We start from the raw sequence: 20,839 nt of genomic DNA, 5'->3' as shown, positions 1-20,839 counted from the left end.
ACAAGTTATGAAATGTTCTTAATTTTGTGTTCTTAGTTTCTCCCTCTTATGTAAAAATCTGTTCTGGTACTGTCAAAGAATTAGTATAGCCTTAGAAATTCAATGCTGTTTTGAAACTTTATGGCTTTGCTTTTAGCCTTTTTGTACAGATTGCTAAATTAGCATACAGCAAACTCTTGCCCATTTTTTAAAAACTCCTTAAAAAAGAACACCCTATCTTTTCCTTTCACCATGGACTAGTTGTCCTTCTGTTTTGAAAACAATCTTCTGACTATTAAAATTTATCAAATACATTGTAGTATCATGTTTTACATGTATTTTGTTCACTCCAATATCAACTATTTAAGAGCAAAAAATGTATATACATCACCTTTTTATTGGGGGGGGTATTTTCTTAGTCATTTGAGACTGCTATTGACAATAGGGTAGCTCATGAATAATAGCAGTTTACTTCTTATAGATCTGAATGGTAGTATGCACTTGAAAGATTTAGTGTCCTGTGAGGACCAGATTTCTTGTTCACAGATGGCATCTCCTCACTTTGACCTTGACCTAGTAGAAGGAGTGAGGGATATTCTCTAATCCCATATATGAAGGATCTTCCCCCATGAACTAATGACCAATATTACTGCCTTGGAATTTCACAATGTGAATTTTTGTTGATATAAGCATTGAGAACATATTCAGTACTTAGCTCAATGTGACAATTGGCTGATAATTTGTAATTATTGTAATGGAAAAAAAGTATGCTCTAGAACTTCTCCAAACTTCAGAGAACAAAGTGAATATCCTGAAAATGTAGAATGATGCTTTGTATCTCTCATGTAACTGATTTGAGCTGTAAGGGCATAGTACAAATCATCAGATTGAAAAACTAATTGCTCTTCAAAAATACCTAAGGAGATTTGAAAATTTACCAATATAATCTAGACCCCTTGAAATAGAATCTCTAGGGGTGGGGCTGAAGCACTGTCAGTTTTTAAGTATTCATAAAACTGATTCTCTCAGGTAGTAAGGATTGAAAACCAATGCATGAAAGCAAGCCTATGATACAGAGCTAATATTTAAGTTGGAGTCAAATAAGTAGTATATCAGAAATCAATTAGAAATAAAATTCTAAGAATAAAATCTCTTAGCCTTTGGAGAGTGAGTGCTTTATCTCTAGAAGCCTTTAAATAGGTGATGTGACTACTTTATTAAAAAATTTCTTCCTTTTGTAGAGTAACTCATGCATAAGATAGATGGAAGGAGCTAACCAAGTTCTTTTTTTGGGCGATTTGCAGATTTAGCTTGAGACTAACCATTTGCAGGAGAAGCTAGAAAACACAGGACAGCAAAGAAGGAGATCCTTCCTTATGTGGTTCCAATGTTAGCACCAAATCTGAAGTTGTAACTTAATTTCAACTGTGAGATATTAAAAGGTAGGACCACTTAGAACTTTTAGGAGGTGATAAGGTCATGAGGGAGCCCTCATGAAAGCATTAATATATTCAGGAATGAATGGATTCATGGATTGTCTGAAAAGTGAGTCTTTTTATAAAAAACGGATTGGGTCTTTATTATTATTATTTTTATTATTATTTTGTTGTTGTTGTTGTTGTTGTTTGTATTTCTCTCATCTTGTGATTCCCCATGTTAGCTCAGAATTTGGCACAAAGTCCCCATCAGTGAGATGGCCCTCCTCAGATGTGGTCTCTCACCCTTGGATCTTCATAACTGTGAATGGAATAAACTTTCATTCTATATAAATTGCTAGATCCAGTTATAGTAACAGTGGAGAAAGATACGTCCTTACTAGATAACTTTTGTCCAGATATCTTAGGCTTAGTAACTAATAAAATACCCATAGCACAAGTGTTAATAACTAGAATCAACAAATGGGACTTACTCAAACTAAAAAGTTTTTTTTCTCAACAAAAGAAACAATAAGAGAGGTAAATAGGGAGCCTATGTCCTGGGAACAAATCTTTACTCGTCACACTTCAGACAGAGCCCTAATATCCAGAATATACAAAGAACTAAAAAAATTAGACAATAAGATAACAAATAACCCAATCAACAAATGGGCCAAGGACCTTAACAGAAATTTCTCAGAGGAGGACATACAATCAATCAACAAGTATATGAAAAAATGCTCACCATCCCTAGCAGTCAGAGAAATGCAAATCAAAACCACACTAAGATACCATCTCATTCCAGTAAGATTGGCAGCCATTAGGAAGTCAAACAACAACAAGTGCTGGCGAGGATGTGGGGAAAAGGGTACTCTTGTACATTGCTGGTGGGACTGCAAATTGGTGTGGCCAATTTGGAAAGCAGTATGGAGATTTCTTGGAAAGCTGGGAATGGAACCACCATTTGATCCAGCTATTCCCCTACTCGGTCTATTCCCTAAAAACCTAAAAAGAGCACACTATAGGGACACTGCTACATCCATGTTCATAGCAGCACAACTCACAATAGCAAGACTGTGGAACCAACCTAGATGCCCTTCAATAGACAAATGGATAAAAAAAAATGTGGCATTTATACACAATGGAGTATTACTCTGCATTAAGAAATGACAAAATCATAGAATTTGGAGGGAAATGGATGGCATTAGAGCAGATTATGCTAAGTGAAGCTAGCCAATCCCTCAAAAACAAATGCCAAATGTCTTCTTTGATATAAGGAGAGTAACTAAGAACAGAGTAGGGACGAAGAGCATGAGAAGAAGATTAACATTAAACAGGGATGAGAGGTGGGAGGGAAAGGGAGAGAGAAGGGAAATTGCATGTAAATGGAAGGAGACCCTCAGGGGTATACAAAATTATATACAAGAGGAAGTGAGGGGAAAGGAGGAAAAATATAAGGGGGGAGAAATGAATTACAGTAGAGGGGGTAGAGAGAGAAGAGGGGAGGGGATGGGGGAGGGGGGATAGTAGAGGATAGGAAAGGCAGCAGAATACAACAGACACCAGAATGGCAATATGTAAATCAATGGTTGTGCAACTGATGTGATTCTGCAATCTGTATATGGGGTAAAAATGGGAGTTCATATCCCACTTGAATCAAAATGTGAAATATAATATATCAAGAACTATGTAATGTTTTGAACAACCTACAATAAAAATTAATTTAAAAAAAATACGATGATAGGTTTAGCTCCACCCAACATCTTGGGAGCCTTTGTGAATATCAGACTGGTGCCAACTAATCTACTCTGAAACATCTGACCTATTTTCCCCAGTTCCAGGACCCTATCTCTTCTGTTGTGTAATCAATCACGTAAGTGAAGCCTGAATACTGTGATCACAATGCAAGGCTGATTAGAAGGGGAGGGATAGTGACTGAAGAAGTTTAGCCCAGCATCTTAGGGGTTGAGATCTCCTTCCATGATGTCACACTATATCTGTAAATCAGACTTGTACGATATTATGATAAACAAACCCAACATATGCCAGATTTGCCATATCCCCTTAAATTCAGCACCCTGGACAGCCTACTGTTTTGAAGGAGAGGGGAATGAACTGTGAAGTGGCTATACTCCATGCTGTACATTTCTTGCAGATTTTATTGGTGTCCACCTTTGTTTCATTTTACCCTCTTGTTCTAATGAGAGTTTGTTGGAATGTGATTTTTTAAAAGCAGAATCTAAATCCAAAATCTGACTTAATGGGAGCATGTGGATGCTTTAGTCTGACATCGTGGTCATAAGCAAGATCTAGCCAGTATGGGCTTTAAATGAAGAATGAAAACTCAGGGCTGAAAGCATATACTTGGTAGGTATCTATCTACATATAATGATGGAAGCAGCACAATTATTCATTTAAGGGTGAGATGCTTAGGCACATTCATAGAAGGGACAGTCAGGCAGAGCAAATGTAAAGGGATGATGGAGTCAATCCTTCAATGAAAATGATTTGGTAATCTGTTCAGATATAAATAACTGAGTAGTTAGATGTTGCAGGAGGAGTCATGGTGAAAGAGAAAAAATTACAAACATGAGGAGGATCGGCAAGAGGCTGGAGAACGTGGAAAAGCCTGAGATTTAGAACATCAGGACAGCAATTATGCTTATGAAGCAAGAGAAGAGCCCAACTAGCATCCCAGTTCTGGGTAATTATTCAAAAGAAGTAAAATGAATACTATAGTGATATATAAATATCCAGGTTCATAGGAGCACAATGCATAATAGCCAAATTATGGAGCCAGTCCAGGTGCCCATCAGCAGATGAATTTTAAAAATGTATTTATATATACAATGGAGTTCCACTCCACCATACAGAATAATGAAATTATGACTTTGCTGGTAAATGGATAAAACTGGAGAATACACTGCTAAGTGAAATAAGTGATATTCAAAGTCAAGGGTTGAAAGTTTTCCCTCACATGCAAAAATTAGATAAAAGGAATTAAAAAGTGGGGAACATGTGAAAATGGCTGAGAGATCAGTAGAGTAGAGGTGGGGAGTAAGGAGGGAAAAGGGAAGAACTGGGTAATGAACTTGACCAAACTGTGTGCTTATATGACCATATCACAATGTGCTCCAATTTTTCACGTAACTGTAATGTGCCAGTTAAAATTAAGAGAAAAAAAAAGAACATAAAGAGAAGACCAATGGAGAAAGGTGGCCAGGGGAGAGAAAGTACTGGGAATGAAATGAAGCAAACTATATTATATGCATTTATGAATATATCAAAATGAACCCTACCATTATGTACAACTATAATGTACTAGTACAAAAACTAAGAAGAATCAAAGGGAATTTGAAGAGACATGGAAATAGTGATTTACTCTCTTGCAGAAATCAAAAGATTTCCATTTAGATACTTTATCATTTTTTAAATTAGAAGATAGATGCATATATGGAAGGTATTATAACTGGAATTCTAAGAATGATTCTGAAGTCTATACATTACTGTTTTATTTCCATAGAAAATTTAAAAAATGGAGAAACCATCAAAAATGGTGAAAAATGGTTATATGTTGTCTTTTCAAAAATTCCTAAAATTTACTTGCTAAAATTCTCATTGTACATTGAGGATTTATGCTCAATTACAGAAATATCATTGTTGATGTATTTTAATTTTCATTTAGCTCTTCACTAAATCCATAATGTAGTTATAAAGAAACCACATTTATGTTGTCTTTCCTGCTAATAAGTAATGAGGCAGTTTGTTACAGATCTAATGCTGCTGACATTAGTCATCTCAGCACCCTTATAATTACATATGTCTTGTGCCACAATTGAATCTGAATAGAATTGCAAAAAGCCATGATTGATTTAGAAGCAACACTGGTTCCTGTGCTTTTGTTATGTAAATCCAGCTTTTGAGAAGATGTCAGACCAGAAGGGAGTGTGAGGCCAATTGCAATTACCTGCCATGAAATCTGTCTGCCCCTATATCACGAACCTCTTTCTCTGCAGGTGTTATAATATCCTCAGGATGGATTTATTATCAAGTAATAGTCCTGTCCATGTTTTCTTACCCATATTTTCACAGAATTGTTTAAAAATAAATTTCTTCTTTTAATCTATAAAAAAAATTTCCCTTTACTTATGGATTTCACAAATACTGAGCACTTACTATATGAAAGATATGATATAAAATGGTATGATATAAAATGGTATAAGATAATTCTATGATTTTGTGTATCTCTTTAGAATCATATGAGAAGTCCCACAGGGAGTATCTCCTTAGGTATATTTCGTTAAAAAGTATTTTGGAGCCCTATCTGTGTTCCATAGTTGAGGGAATTTGAGGCTCATAGATGATCTACATTACTCCTACTCCACCATTCATAAGATTGTTATAATACCAGTCTGTGTACCCTGTAATATAAATTCTGAAGAACGTAAACTATGTATAGAGAAGCTTCCTAAGATTTATCATGGAACATAGTAGGTCCACTGCCGCAGTCTCTGGCTGGGCACAAATAACGAGCCTCCATACAGCTTGTAGATTCAAACAGCAATTCTTTATTCCCGATCTCACACCGGCCTTCTACAAACAAGTTCTGGGGAAATCCACGTTCTCTGCCCAAATTCACTTCTGCCCAAATCCACTACTCTGCCCAAATCCACTCCGCATGGGCTTCTGTCTCCCAAAATATACTGTCTGACCCTAAGCACTCAAGAGGAACTCAGCAGCAGGATACGCCCTATTCTAAAGGGGGAACACCCTAATCTCCTATTATGCTAAACTGCCCTATTCTAAAGGAGGAACACCCTAATCTCCTATTATGCTAAACCGCCCTAAAGGGGGAACACCCTAAACACGGATCCTGCCCCAGTCCTTGAGCAAGGTCACCTTTCAGAAGTCCTTCCACTAGACAGCATGGGAGTAAGCTGGCAAGGAATTTGTCATACCTACTTGGCTGATGGCTCCCAGCAGTCCACCAACTATTTGTTGAAAACAAATGAAACACATACATCTAAGCAAGTATCCTGGACTTGATTTGTTTTGAAGCAATGTTGTTCTCTGAGATATTTCTTTATTCAAATTGAATAAAGAATAAAGCACATATTTTAGCTATTTTAATTTTTGCTTTATATAGGTATAATTAATAAGAAAACATTACATATAGTTAATGCAAATGTATTAATGAGGTTGGACATATAAATATAACTCTGATACCATTCCCACAGTCTAGCTACTAAAAATATCCATCACCTCCAAAAAATGTAGTGTGTGTGAGTTTGTGGTAATATATGATCTATTTTTTTTCTTTTTAAATTTTTTTTTTAGTTGTTGGTAGACCTTTATTTTATTTATGTATATGCAGTGCTGAGAAACGAACCCAGTGCCTCACACATGCCAGGAAAGTGCACTACCACCGAGCCATAGCACTAGTCCCTGATAATCTATTATTTCAACATATTTTAAAGTGCACTATACTATATTATTAATGAAAAGTACTATACAGTATAGGAGATAACTGGAATTTACCTCAACTGCATGACTGAATCTTTAAGCGCATTGAGCAATAATTCTTCATTTCCCTCTCTCCCCTGCCTCTGGCAACTACATACTACTGTTTCTACAAGTTTCACTATTATAGACAGTTTGTAAGTGGAATTGTACATTATTTATTCTTCTGTAATGGCTTATTTTGCTCAGCATAATGTCCTTTAGTTTTATCCATGCTGTTCCATATTGTATTTCCTTCCATTTTAAGGCTGAACAATATCCCATTGTATCCGTGTACCACATTTTTTTTCATTCATCTATTAATTGACATCAAGAAATATTTTATCCAGTCATCTATTGATGGACATCACATCTTCTGCGAGTAATGCTGTAATAAATATAAAGGTGCAGACATCTCTTCAAGAACTTAATTTCAATGCTTTTAGATAAATATGAAGAATTTCTGGATCATATGTAGCTTTTAACTTTTAGAGAACACCATACTATTTGCCACAGTAGGCATATGCTACATTCCAACCAATAGTGTACAAGGGTTTTCATTTGTCCCCATTTGTTTTGTTAATAGTTGTCCTGAGGATTTGATCTGTTATCATTGGTGTTTTGTTAATAATTGTCCTGAAGGTTTGATCTGAATTTCTTTGATCAGTGATGTTGAATAATTTTTCAGAGACCTGCTGGCTGTTTGTATGCTTTCTTTCAAGAAATCGCTGTGTAAGTCTTTTGCCTAGTTTAGTCAAATAACTCTTCTAAAAATCTTTTTTTTTCTTAAATTGTAGGAGATACATGTATGGTTAAGATATTAACCCTTTTTCAGACAAATGGTCTGAAAAACTTTTCTCCCACTTTCTCATCCCATTTATTATTTCCTCCACTGTGTAGAGTTTTTAGTTTAATCTAATTCTGTTTATTTTCAGTTTTGTCTTCTATACTTTTGATATCAAATCCAACAAAACATCAAGACAAATATTAACTGATTTTGATAATAGAAGACTAAAACAAATTAAAATGAACATTTACCTTTCCCACATTACAGATATTATCCAGAATTATTATTTTAGCATAACTTTGTTTTTCTCATCTGTCAAAAAATATGCCCTGGGCTATTTCCCAAATCTCTATTCTATTCCCATGGTTTAAGTATCTTTATGTCTACACCATACTGTCTTAACTGTAGAGATTGTAATTATATATTGAAATCTGTAAGTGTGAATCCTCTAATTGTGTTCTTTCTCAACATTACTTTGACTATTTGGGGTTTTCTATTGCCATATGAATTGTAGGATTTTTTTCCATATCTCTAAGGGAAACAAAACCATAATCAGTAGATTAATTTGGGCTAAACAGGCAGTTTAGCAAGTTATTCTTCAAATCCATGAATATGAGATGCTTTTCTTTTGTGTCTCCAATTTTTGTTAATGTTTTAAACTTTTGGGTTACATGTTTTTTCACCCTTGTGGTTTATTTCAAAGTACTTTATTCTTTTTGATGCCATGGCAAAGCGGATTATTTTCCTAACATCCTTCATGCATATGATGTCAACTAATCTTCAACAATAATGTCAAGAATACACAATGAGAAAAGGAGGGTCTCTTCAAAAAAATGGTACAGAAAAAACTGGATGTCCACATGCAAAAGAGTGAAATTAGACCCCTTCCTTAGGACATACACACACAAAAAACAACAACAACAACTACAAACAAACTCAAAAGTGGATCAGAAACTTGAATATTTAGGGAAAAGCTCTTGTTTTGATGGTGCCAGAAGCACATAAATCACTACTAGAAAAAGATTTTGGTGAATAACTAGCACTTTGTGACTATTACTATCAGCAAAGGGATAGCCAGAAAATAGGTTAGATTTCTGCTTTAGCAGACTGGGAAACAGCAGAGGTGAAAGGCAAGGTCTTGAGAAAGAGGTAATACCTAACCTAAGGCCACAAACCTAATGGATCATTTAAAAGCACATAGAAGGATCAGGTATATCTGGAATTGATATCAGACAGTCACTTCTGGCTGGACTGGCATTCACAAGTAAGTTTTCATGCTTGTTAAGCCAGCTCTATGCTTGTGATTACTTCTGACATATGAAAGCTGATGGTGTGCACTTCCCTTTAACTCCAAATTCATTATGTCATGCAGTTTTTCTGTTTGACATCAGCCACGGTGGAATTACTTATGGTATGAAAGTTGGCATCCATTACAATTCAGTCCCTGACCCAATACTTCCACTGTCCTCCTCAAATAGCTAGTTCTTAAATATATACTAGTATATCAGTCTATTATCTCTGTTCAAGGGATCTTACCTATGGAAAGTTGGTCGCTGCCAACATAATTGTGTTTAGCTAGGGTTCAGGTGAGCTATAAGAGGTAGGGGATGACAAAGAAGTTTAGCCAAAAAGATGGTTTTTAAGGCAAGAATTACTGATTTATCAAGGACCTAGGAATTAGACCAGAAACTGTGTGTCTAACAGAGAAAAAGTAGGCCCAAGTCTTCATCACATCAGATTAGTCCCCGTCTTCCTTAACAGAAGACTTCCTTTAATACTCTTAAAGTGCAAGAAATAAAATTAAGGATGAATAAATGAGATGGATTCAAACTAAAATGCTATTTCTTAGCAAAAGAAATAAAGAGGTGAAGAGAGAGCCTACATTTTGGTAGCAAATTTTTGCCACACAGAAGTCAGATAGAGCACTAATCTCCAGGATATATAAAGAACTCAAAAAACTTAACACCAATAAAACAAACAACCCAATCAATAAATGGGGTAAGGGGGCTGGAGTTGTGGCTCAGCGGTAGAGCACTCGCCTAACATGTGCCAGGCTCTGGATTCAATCCTCAGCACCACATATAAATAAATGTATTTAAAAAATAAATGAATAAAGGGGCTAAGAAGCTAAACTGACACTTCTCAGAAGAAGATATACAATCAATCAACAGATACATGAAAAATTATTCAACATCTCTAGGAATTAGAGTAGTTTTGATTTGCATTTCTCTTAAGATTTCATCTCACTCCAGTCAGTATGGCAACTATCCAGAATACAAACAACAATAGTGTTAGGATGTGGGGGAAAAGGCACACTCATACATTGCTGGTTGGACTGCAAATTGGTGCAACCACTCTGGAAAGTAGTATGGAGATCACTTGGAAAAATTGGGAATGAGCCACCATTTGACTCAGCTATCCCATTCCTTGGTCTATACCCAAAGGACTTAAAATCGGCATACTATAGTAACACAGCCACATCAATGTTTATAACAGCTTAATTCACAATAGCCAAGTGTGAAATCAACCTAAATGCCGTTTAATATATGAATGGATAAAGAAACTGGTATATATACACAATGGAATATTACTTGGCATTAAAAGAATAAAATTATGGGATTTGTAGGTAAATGAAGTAAGCCAATCCCCCCCTCTCAAAAAAAAAAAAAAAAAAGCCGAATGTTCTCTCTGATAAGTTGATGCTGATTCATAATGGTGTGGGGCATGGAAAATAGGAACTTTGGGCATAGGGGTGGGAAGGGTAAGGAGGTAAGAAGGTAGGAAAGATGATGGAATGAGATGGAAATCAATATCCTAGGTACATGTATGACTGCACATATGGTATTAAGCTACATAATATACAACCAGAGAAATGAAAAGTTGTGTTGCAGTTTTATACAATTAGTCAAAATGCATTCTTCTGTCATATATACCTAATTAGAATAAATAAATAAATAAATAAATAAATAAATAAATTTTTAAAAGAACTATCGCATTGTTAGCTACCTTAGGTGTTTTGGATGAGGCTCAACTAAGTGAGCATGTAAGTGTTCTGTAGGTATTATTATAATTAACCTAATCTTTGGAATTCAAACTTAATCCTGAAATAATACATCAGTTAAGAAAGATTCTAATATGCTTCTTTTCATTTCCCAGATGGCTTGGGAAAGAATGGAACTGAAGTTAAGACGATAAACCTTAGGGTCCTAGTTGACTGAGCTTTTCTTCTTCTTCTTTTTTTTTTTTTTGGTATGCATTACGCAATGTAATTTATAAAAGGTGTTTTGGTCATTAAAATACATTTTAAAAGGCAGTGGAGTTACTCGTATTTTCTTGAGTAGAAAATGGCCTGATGATATCAAGAATCTCTTCTCTAGAATTTTACCATGTTGGTAAATGGTAAGCTTGATTTGGCATGGTGATCTCTTTGGCATTTTGTGTGTTGTACCAAATTACTCTAACAAAATTATGGAACAGATATCATCAATTTTTAATAGATGAATCAGTTCTGTTTACACAGCAGGTAGTTATTCTGTGCAATGATAGGATTTATTTATGAAAGATAGCTTGGAGCTGGGCAGAACTATAGGCCAGAGATCATTAAAGAGAATAAATCTATAAGCTAGATGAGAACAGAAGAGAATCTAGGTATAATACTGCAGAAAGAATGACAAGACAATGATGGGCTCAATATATATACAGAATATATAGGAGTAATTTGATCTGATACTAATTAAAAAGAGAACATAAGTAACTTAGGTTACATGAATTAAGTGTCCTGTTCAAATATACTGTCAACATTTGTCAATATTAATTATACATATTTAAACTTCTGCATTATTTACAACCATTCTAATATTCTTGTATCCCTTTTGAAAGAACTTATTGTGCAATTGACGTTTTTCTTCACTCTGCAAATCTCCTAAATTCTGTGAATGTCATTCTGTGTTCTCTTAGTCACATGATTTCCCCCTCTCCTGTTTCCTTATCTTTTCTAAAATCCTAAATCATGATCTTAAGACAGTTTTGTGCTAACTAACTCTTTGCTTCTATTCTTAAAAAAAGTCAAAGTAAAAAATAATAGGGCTGTCCCTATATCTAGTATTCACTAAGTGTTTTCTGTTGAAAAAGAAACATGTGTGCATTATTATATTTAATACTTAGAATAAGAGAAAATATTTGTTATTCTGTATCAATGAGTAGATAGCATTATTGCTTGTTTTGCAAAATTTACATCAATACATGCAATGTTAGGGATGGTCACTTCAGTTTTCTAGCTAATTTTGTGATGAAATAAAGATCAAATCTGGGAGTATGAGCTCTAGACCTACAGATTTAAGCACTGTGCATATACCCTCTACTCAGCAGAGATGAGCTGGAGTAGTAATTCTGCAGGTGTAGTATATAATATATATACTAAATTCTTGTGGAAAAGGTCAATTGGACACTTATACAAGTCTAGATTTTTCCTTTGTTATTCTAAACAGAATAAGGAACATTGTTTTGCATAATTATATAAGATTTTTCAAATGTTTTTTACAGAATTTTTAGTTAAACTTTTTGAAATTGTCTTATTTCTAATTATTTTTTACAATATAGTGCTATTTTTGAGAAAATAATTTTTTAAATTGACCCATGAAGAAAATATTTCAGGGGTCACAAATTGGTTTTTATATTATCATTTTCATATATTTCAGAGACAATCTGTTCAATATGCATCACTGTTTCTCATCAGTTTTACTTTTAATTTATGGTCTTTACATCTGTGTAATTTTGTGCAATGAATTGTGAACAGTAGCTTTTTAAAGAATTAGTAGAGAAATTAAAGGAAATAAATTTTATGGACCAAAACCATAAGGAAATTTATGGTTGTTTATAGTAAACGTAGTCACTGATTCTTTATATTTTATGTCATTTTTTCCCCTACCAGGTATTGGGGATTGAACCCATGTGTGCTTAACCACTGAGCCATGTAACCAGAACTTTTTACTTTTTATTTTGAGATAGGGTCTTGCTAAGTTGCTTAGGGCCTTCCTAAGTTGCTGAAGCTGACATTGAACTTGCAATTCTCCCGTCTCAGCCTCTGGAGTCTGTGGGATTACAGTCGTGCACCATTGCTCCAGGCTCTTATAATTTACTTCTTATTGTAAAAGACATTCTAATGTAGCAATTTTATTCTTAATAAAAATTGGGTTACCCAAAATAAGCCATTTTAAGTATATGGATTAGTGTTTCTAGAGAGGTAAGTGAAAGTAGTGTTCACAAAATACTTTGAATATTATCTACAGTGAAGCTATGTATGTCTTAAGTCTAAGACTCATTGGCCTTGACAAGTTTCCCCCATTGAAATACTACCAATATTAAACTCAGTTTAAGAAATTCTCCAAACAAATAATTGATTTCTCTCCCGTACTAAAAATTTTCTTTCTGGTTTTGGTTCCTAACAATGAATATAATATACACACAATTATATTCATATAATTCATTCATAATTCATATATATATATATATATATATATATATATATATATATATATATATATACACATTATATTCATATAATTATATGTGTGTATTTGTATACATTTATATAATTATATGTATGTAGTATGTGGGTATATATTGGCCAAACAACAATGGCAGAAAGCTGCCTATCCCAGGACAGTACTAAAATGAGCAGTGAATTTTAGGCTGATTGTCTGGACAACAATCTACGTAATGAAAATGACTTCTATATAGACTATTGTTCAAAACTTGTTGGAACTCTGAACCTAAAATTAGCTTCCCATTGCATTTGATTGTCATCACAGATAATTAAAATTAATAATTAACGGAAATAGGTTCTAACCTTTACTCCATGTTTTAGCATGTTTTAGTCCTTTTGTGTACTTCTTTTTCTAAATTTGATTTTAATATCTAAGGCCACAAAAATTCAAAGACTCAGAAATGGTGCTTATAAGTTATATGAAACTCTTATGACTAATTCAGCCTTTCTCATTTTATACTTTTTAAAATTTACTTTATGCCCAGAAATACTGCCTACTAAAGCACAAATGAAAAGTCTCATCTTTCAGAATTAATAAATATACAGTACTGTATATAATTTTAGCCATATTGTTGGACTTTTAATTCAAGAGGCTTAAATATTGATACCTTCCAATGAGTACTCTCTTGGTACATGTCCTATTCTGCTCTGTTAAGACTTTGCTAGTTACGAGTATTTTTTCCAAGCATCAGCATGTTGTTATCAATTTTCTTTTGGGGTAGTCATCTTTCTTCTAATCAATTTTATTGCTAAGACACTTTATATTCATGCCCAAATTAATTCCAGTTCAGGACAATGTTAGGATCCCATTATATAATTGCCCAAAGCATCAGAATTAGGTAAGATTTGCTGTTTGCTAAATAATTAGACAGTGTCAATGATTTAAGTGATAACTGTTGGGATGAGACTGGGATGAGACTGTCTTATTGAATGAGTCTATTATTTTAAGAAGAATTAGCAATTATGCATTCTTTAATATTGATTTCCACTAAATTCTATCTTGAAATTAAAGAGATTGATAATAAAACCTTTCATTCACCTTTACAACAATAGATTTAATGAACAAATTGTGTGCATGTCCCTGCAACTAGCTTCATTTAGCTAAAAATTCCATAATAGAATAGAAGATGTTATAATTGAAGTAAAAGTAAAGACACATACTTGATTTAACTCAGAAATGTTAATAAAATAAGAAAGAATTGATGGTATGCCATGAATGTTCTTGTCATTTTTATATCCTTTGAATTTGCTTAGAGTTTATTTTCTTATTTTATAAAAAGGAATTTTATTTGTATTACATTTAATCATAGGGAAATGTTGGATTACATTTTCGTACAACTGGGTGCTGCCATTTTTGGTGAGAAAAAATAAAAGCAAGATATCACTGGCTACAGTGGTTCATGCCTGTAATCCCAGCAACTCAGGAGGCTGAGGCAGGAGGATCTAAAGTTCAAAGTCAGTCTCAGAAATTTAGCAAGCCCCTAAGCACTTTAAGTAGACTCTGTCTCAATATTAAACATAAGAAGAGTTGGAAATATGACTCAATAGAAAAGCACCCCTGGGTTTAATTCTTGGAAGGAAGGAAGGAGAGAAGGAAGGGAAGTGGGGGTAGGGAAGGGAAGGGCAAAAGAGAAGCAAGAGGAGAAAAGAAAGATTGATTTTTTTTAAATCCACATGAGTGGATGATTTCTCTTGTTGTTTTCTAGTCCTTGAAGGTCTAGTACACAAAACCAAAGAAGATAGAAGCCCTGAGTAATTTAGGAGCAAGATTGAGGATGAGGATATGGCTATATGTAATAGATATACCTAGACAGACTAATACATCTCATAAGTATGAACCATATTATATATAAACTTTATGTAAATGTATACACATGTGTGTTTAAGTACTTTTCAAGTACCTATGGAAAAATTCATCATAAATTAAACCCCCAAAAAACTACATTGTAAAATGTGTAATTAATTTTATAATTTTTTTCTAGTAACAGGAAACAGAAATTAATGACAAATCAGAAAATAAAAAATTTCCAGAGTCTCTTACATCTGGGAATATCAATGTATGTTTTGGAGTATCCTTTTAAATAAAGATTAGAGAAAAATTTAGAACTAAATATTTATATCAGAAGCACTATACAGACTTAATGCAATTTGATCAAAATCTCAGTGTCATTCCTCATAGAAATAGAAAAAGTAACCATGAAATTAATCTAGAAAGGGCTGGTGATGTGGCTCAAGTGGTATATCGCTCGCCTGGCATGCGTGCGGCCTGGGTTCGATCCTCAGCACCACATACAAACAAGGATGTTGTGTCCACCGAAAAACTAAAAAGTGAATATTAAAAATTCTCTCTCTCCCCCCCTCACTCTCTCTTAAAAAAATTAATCTAGAAAAATAAGAGATCCAGAATAGATAAAGCAATCCTTAGCAAGAAGAGTGAAGCAGGTGGCATCTGGCATATACCAGACCTTAACCTATACTACAGAGTAATAGTAACAAAACAGCATGGTATTGGCACCAAAACAGACTGGTAGACCAATGGTACAGAATAGAGGACACAGAACTAACTCACAAAATTACAATTGTCTTACATTAGACAAAGGTGCCAAGAACATGCACTGGAGAAAAGATAGCCTCTTCAATAAATGGTGCTCAGAAAACTGTAAATCCATATGCAACAAAATGAAATTAAAACCCTATCTCTCACCATGCACAAAATTCAAAGTAATCAAGCACCTAGGAATTAGACCAGAGACCCTGCATCTAATAGAAGAAAAAGTAGGCCCTAATCTGTCATGTGGGTTTAGGCCCCAACTTCCTTAATAAGACTACTTTGGTGCAAGAATTAAAATCTAGAATCAATAAATGGGATGGATCTTTTTTCAAACTAAAAAGTTTCTTCTCAGCAAAAGAAACAATCTGAGCTGAATAAAGAGCCCACATTATGGGAGCAAATTTTTACCCTCATGAATTACATAGAGCATTAATCTCTAGGATATATAAAGAACTCAAAAAGCTAAACACCAAAAAAAAAAAAACAACACAAATAACCTAATCAAAACTTGGGCCAAGGACTTGAACAGACACTTCTCAGAAGATGATGTACAATCACTTAACAAATACATGAAAAAAGGTTCATCATCACTAGCAATTAGAGTAGTTTTGATTTGCATTCCTCTAAGATTTCATCTCACTCCAATCAGAGTGGCAGATATTATAAATACAAATAACAATAAATATTGGTGAGGATGTGGGGGAAAAGGTACACTCATACACTGCTTGTGGGACTGCAAATTGGTGCAGCCAATATGTAAAGCAGTATGGCGATTTCTTGGAAAATTGCGAATGGAACCACCATTTGACCCAGCTATCCCTCTCCTTGGTCTATACTTAAAAGACTTAAAAACAGCATACTACAGGGACACAGCCACATCAATGTTTATAGCAGCACAATTCACAATAGCTAAACCGTGAAACCAACCTAGCTGCCCTTCAGTAGATGAATGGATAAAAAAAATGTGGCATATATACACAATGGAATATTACTCAGCAATAAAAATAAAATCTTGACACAGGTAAACGGATGGAGTTAGAGAAGATAATGGCAAGTGAAGTTATCCAATCCCAGAAAAACAAATGATGAATATTTTCTCTGATATAAGGAGACTGATTCATAGTGGGGTAGGAGTGGGGAGCATGGGAGGAATTAGACAAACTCTAGATAGGGCAGAGGGGTGGGAGGGAAAGGGAGGGGGCACGAGGTCAGAAATGATGGTGGAATGGGATGGATGATATTATCCAAAGTCCATGTATGAAGACCAAAATTGGTGTAAACATACTTTGTATACAACCAGAGATATGAAAAATTGTGCTCTATATGTGTAATAAGAATTGTAATGCCTTTTGCTGTCATGTAAAAAATTTTTAAAAATGATTAAAAAAATTATTGACTTTCATACAAGTACACTGCCCTTTTGGTCATCTAATATAGTATTGAAGAAAAGTTTTTGCTTATGCTATGCATATGATGAAGACATTATTCAACACAGACATTACTATCACATATTATTTAGTGAGCATTGATGAGATTAAAATGTACTGCCAGTTATGTAGCCTTATATTTTTCTATTATTTAGCAGTATTTTTCCTTTTAGCAAAAATGCTTGAGTTTAAATTGTTTTAAAAATTATATAGTATTCTTTGTAAACTGTCATCCTACTAAAAAAAGGAAGGTAAGCAAACTAATTTGGTTAAATATTCCTAAAACTTCTTCATAGTCATATTCCTTCTTAATCAGTGTCAGTTATGTGTATCATTTCTATACATATTGCTCTTTGCATTCTAAAGGGAATTGGGGACAATATTTATTTTTAAACTATTCACTATTGTGTCAGGGAATGTTTTCCTAAATACCTGACAACTATTCTGCAAATTTTGATGCTAGTACTTAGTGAAGGCACTTAGGGTGTGCATGGAGGAGGTGGGTCATTTGGGGTGTGCCTTTAGGGTATACATTTTGAATCTGGTGAATGGAGTCTTTCTCTGCTTTCTGATCATCATATGAGCTGCTTTCCACTGCCATACTCTTCCACCAAGATGTTCTGCTTCACCTCAAACCATGAGAAATGGAGCCGTCTGCCTATGGACTGAGACCTTTGAAACCATGAGCCCCAGATAAACCTTTGCTCTCTTCTCAGTAGTTCTGGTCAGGTCTTTTAGTTGCAGCAGCAAAAGAAGCTAAGACATACTACAAGATTTAGGCATGGACAATGGAGAATTTATACTAACACCAAAAATGTTCCTATGCAGAGAGAGATCATAGACTGTTAACATGAACTTGGATTCCAGAAGTGGTTTTTAAAAATCTGCATACCTTGAAACTTATTAAAAGTAATGTTTATATGTTGATACAAATTTGATAACAAGATTAATGGAGCTAGTCCTATATTGGAGGATGGGAGGCATGTTATTATCTTACATTAAATTCAACTCCAAATCTTCTCTATTTACTACCTGATAGTCTTTAGTTTTGTGATGGGATAAGGCATTCATAAGTTGTATTCCTCAACACTTAACAATGAATGAAAGTACTTTCCTCAACAAGGCTAGAGATGAATACAGTAATTCATTAACTTAAGTAGTTGGAGAAACTTCTCCTTTCCTCCTGAGTGTTAGATGTGGCTTCTCTTATGCCTGGTCTCTTCCTATGTTCATTCAAAACCTAAAGTGTATTCCCTTTACTTACTTCAGAATTCAAGCTAAACCTCATGGTAAACTGTTATTTTGAAGTATTAATAAACAGTTAAAGATTAGAAGGTAAAAAAATAAGCAAAATAATTTATTCTTATTTTTTATCTTATTATAAAGAAATTTCTAGTTCAGAATAGATTTGAAACATTAAAATGAAACTTCATTTTAAGACGAGTTTTATTCCACTTGATAATGTGAGTTTCAAGCCTATGAGTTTCTGTTTCTTCAGTGAAAATGCTTTAGAGTAATTATGTATTATTAATGTTACAAATGAGAACATTTAAATATGCCAGATATCCTGCTGTTCATACATTAATCTGCTTATAAAATAAACAATTCATGCATTTGAGTGTTTTGAATAAACTTGTTGTATATAAGTATTAGATCATGCTTCCTTGAAGTGGGGCTAAACCCCTTAGTTTTCATTTTCTATTGGTTTACTACACAACATGTAGTAAACGTTTATTTAAATGCAAAGGTATATTATACCTAATTAGAAGTGTAATTTTCTTTTCAAAATCCTCAGACTTGAGATTACTATAATTTCATTGAGCACCAGAAAGCACAGACTGTTATTAGATCTAGGGTAAATTTATGCTTTATTCATGTATTGTATCAAATAAAGTCACCACATGGAGAATATTTGCTTCATATTATTCAGTAAGACCCTAGTGAAGCTGCAGCTTTTTATCAATAACCATGTTTGTTCTTATTTAGCTATCACAAAAAGTAGAACTTACTTTTGTTCATAACAAGGTATATTCTCTTCAGAGAATTTTGTGGCAGGTTCGAGAAATGTGTCCTGTAAAAGGAAGCGGAATATGTTCCTAATGTACAGAATAGAAGAAAAATAATTTCAAATCATGAAGAAAAGGGGTTAATTTCTAAAATACATATGGAAATCTTTCAATTCAATAACGAAACAACTAATAACCTAATTTTAAAACATAGTGTAAATATTTGGAGAGACTTTTTTTCAAAGAAGATATAAAAATGGGAAACAGGTATATTAAAGGGTGCTCAACAGTAACAATCACCAGGTAAATACATATCAAAATTATAAGGGATAACAAACACCTAATAGCTGTGCAATGGCAATTATTAAAAAAAATGAAACCTAAAGATAGCAGGTGTTGGCAAAGACATGCAGAAACTGGAACCCTAAAGATAGCAGGTGTTGGCAAAGATATGCAGAAACTTGGTGGGAATGCAAAATGGTACAGATGCTAGGGAAAACAATGTTTCCCCAAAAAATTAAGAATAAAACTCCATCTATATGATTCAGCAATCCCGTTTCTAGGTATTTGCCCAAAATAATTGAAATCAAGGTCTTGAAGGGATTTATCAACCCCATATACCTTGCAGCATTATTCACAATAGCCAACATGTAAATATAACCTAAATATACATGGAGAGATGAGTGGATAAAAAGGTGGCATACACACACACCACACACACTACATAATATTATTTAGTCCTTATGAAAAAATAAATCCTTTAATATGTAACAATATTGATGAATCCAGAGGATATTATCCTCTGAAAAATAAGCAAGTAGTAGAGAAAAAGTACTGCATAATGCCTCTTACATGAGGCATCTAAAACAGTCAAGTCATAGAAAAGAATGAAATAGGAGTTTCTGGGAGTTAGGAGTAGAGAGAGTGGGGAATGGCTAATTGATGGATATGAAACATCAGTTATACAATGAGTAATTTCTGGAGATCTGCTGTTTAACATTGTACCTATTAATGATAAGGCTGTACTGTACACTTAAAAATCTGTTAAGAGGGTAGGTCTCATTAATATTCATGTAAAATAAATCTTGTTGAAAGGAAGCAAGTGAACATAGTGGGGAAAAAGGAGACTATTTGGTATTGAAGAGACACATTCTACTACTTACTAGAATTTTTGAAAATTGCTTCCCCTCAAACAATAACTTTCCCTTTTGCAAAATGAAAACAATGCTTCTAACTTCACTCCAGAATAAAAGTTTGAGAGTAGGATCATTGTCCTGGTTTTAGCAGTGAAAGCCACATATCCCAGGAAACTTCTCAGTCTTAAACATATAGGGGTGGTTGTGCACTCTATTAGCTCGAGGGAGACTGAGTGCTGCAAAAAATGCATATGATTAATGTATCATCTAAGAGGCTCTGTACTTTTCAATATGTGGATGACTAGAGGAAGGAGTAATTCCTATGGTCCACAGTTTTTGAGGAAGATTTCACAGAGACAATAATGTTGGGGCTGCATCCAGTGCTAAGTAGGAGCTGATAACTCTGATCATTAGCTGGTACTTAGTTTTATATCAACTGAACACAGGTATGTTGGAGATTCATTGACTCTTACATGTCTAGCTTTTACAGATGG

Source organism: Callospermophilus lateralis, chromosome 11, assembly GCF_048772815.1.
Source record: "Callospermophilus lateralis isolate mCalLat2 chromosome 11, mCalLat2.hap1, whole genome shotgun sequence".
Taxonomy (NCBI): domain Eukaryota; kingdom Metazoa; phylum Chordata; class Mammalia; order Rodentia; family Sciuridae; genus Callospermophilus; species Callospermophilus lateralis.
This window is presented reverse-complemented; position numbering follows the sequence as displayed.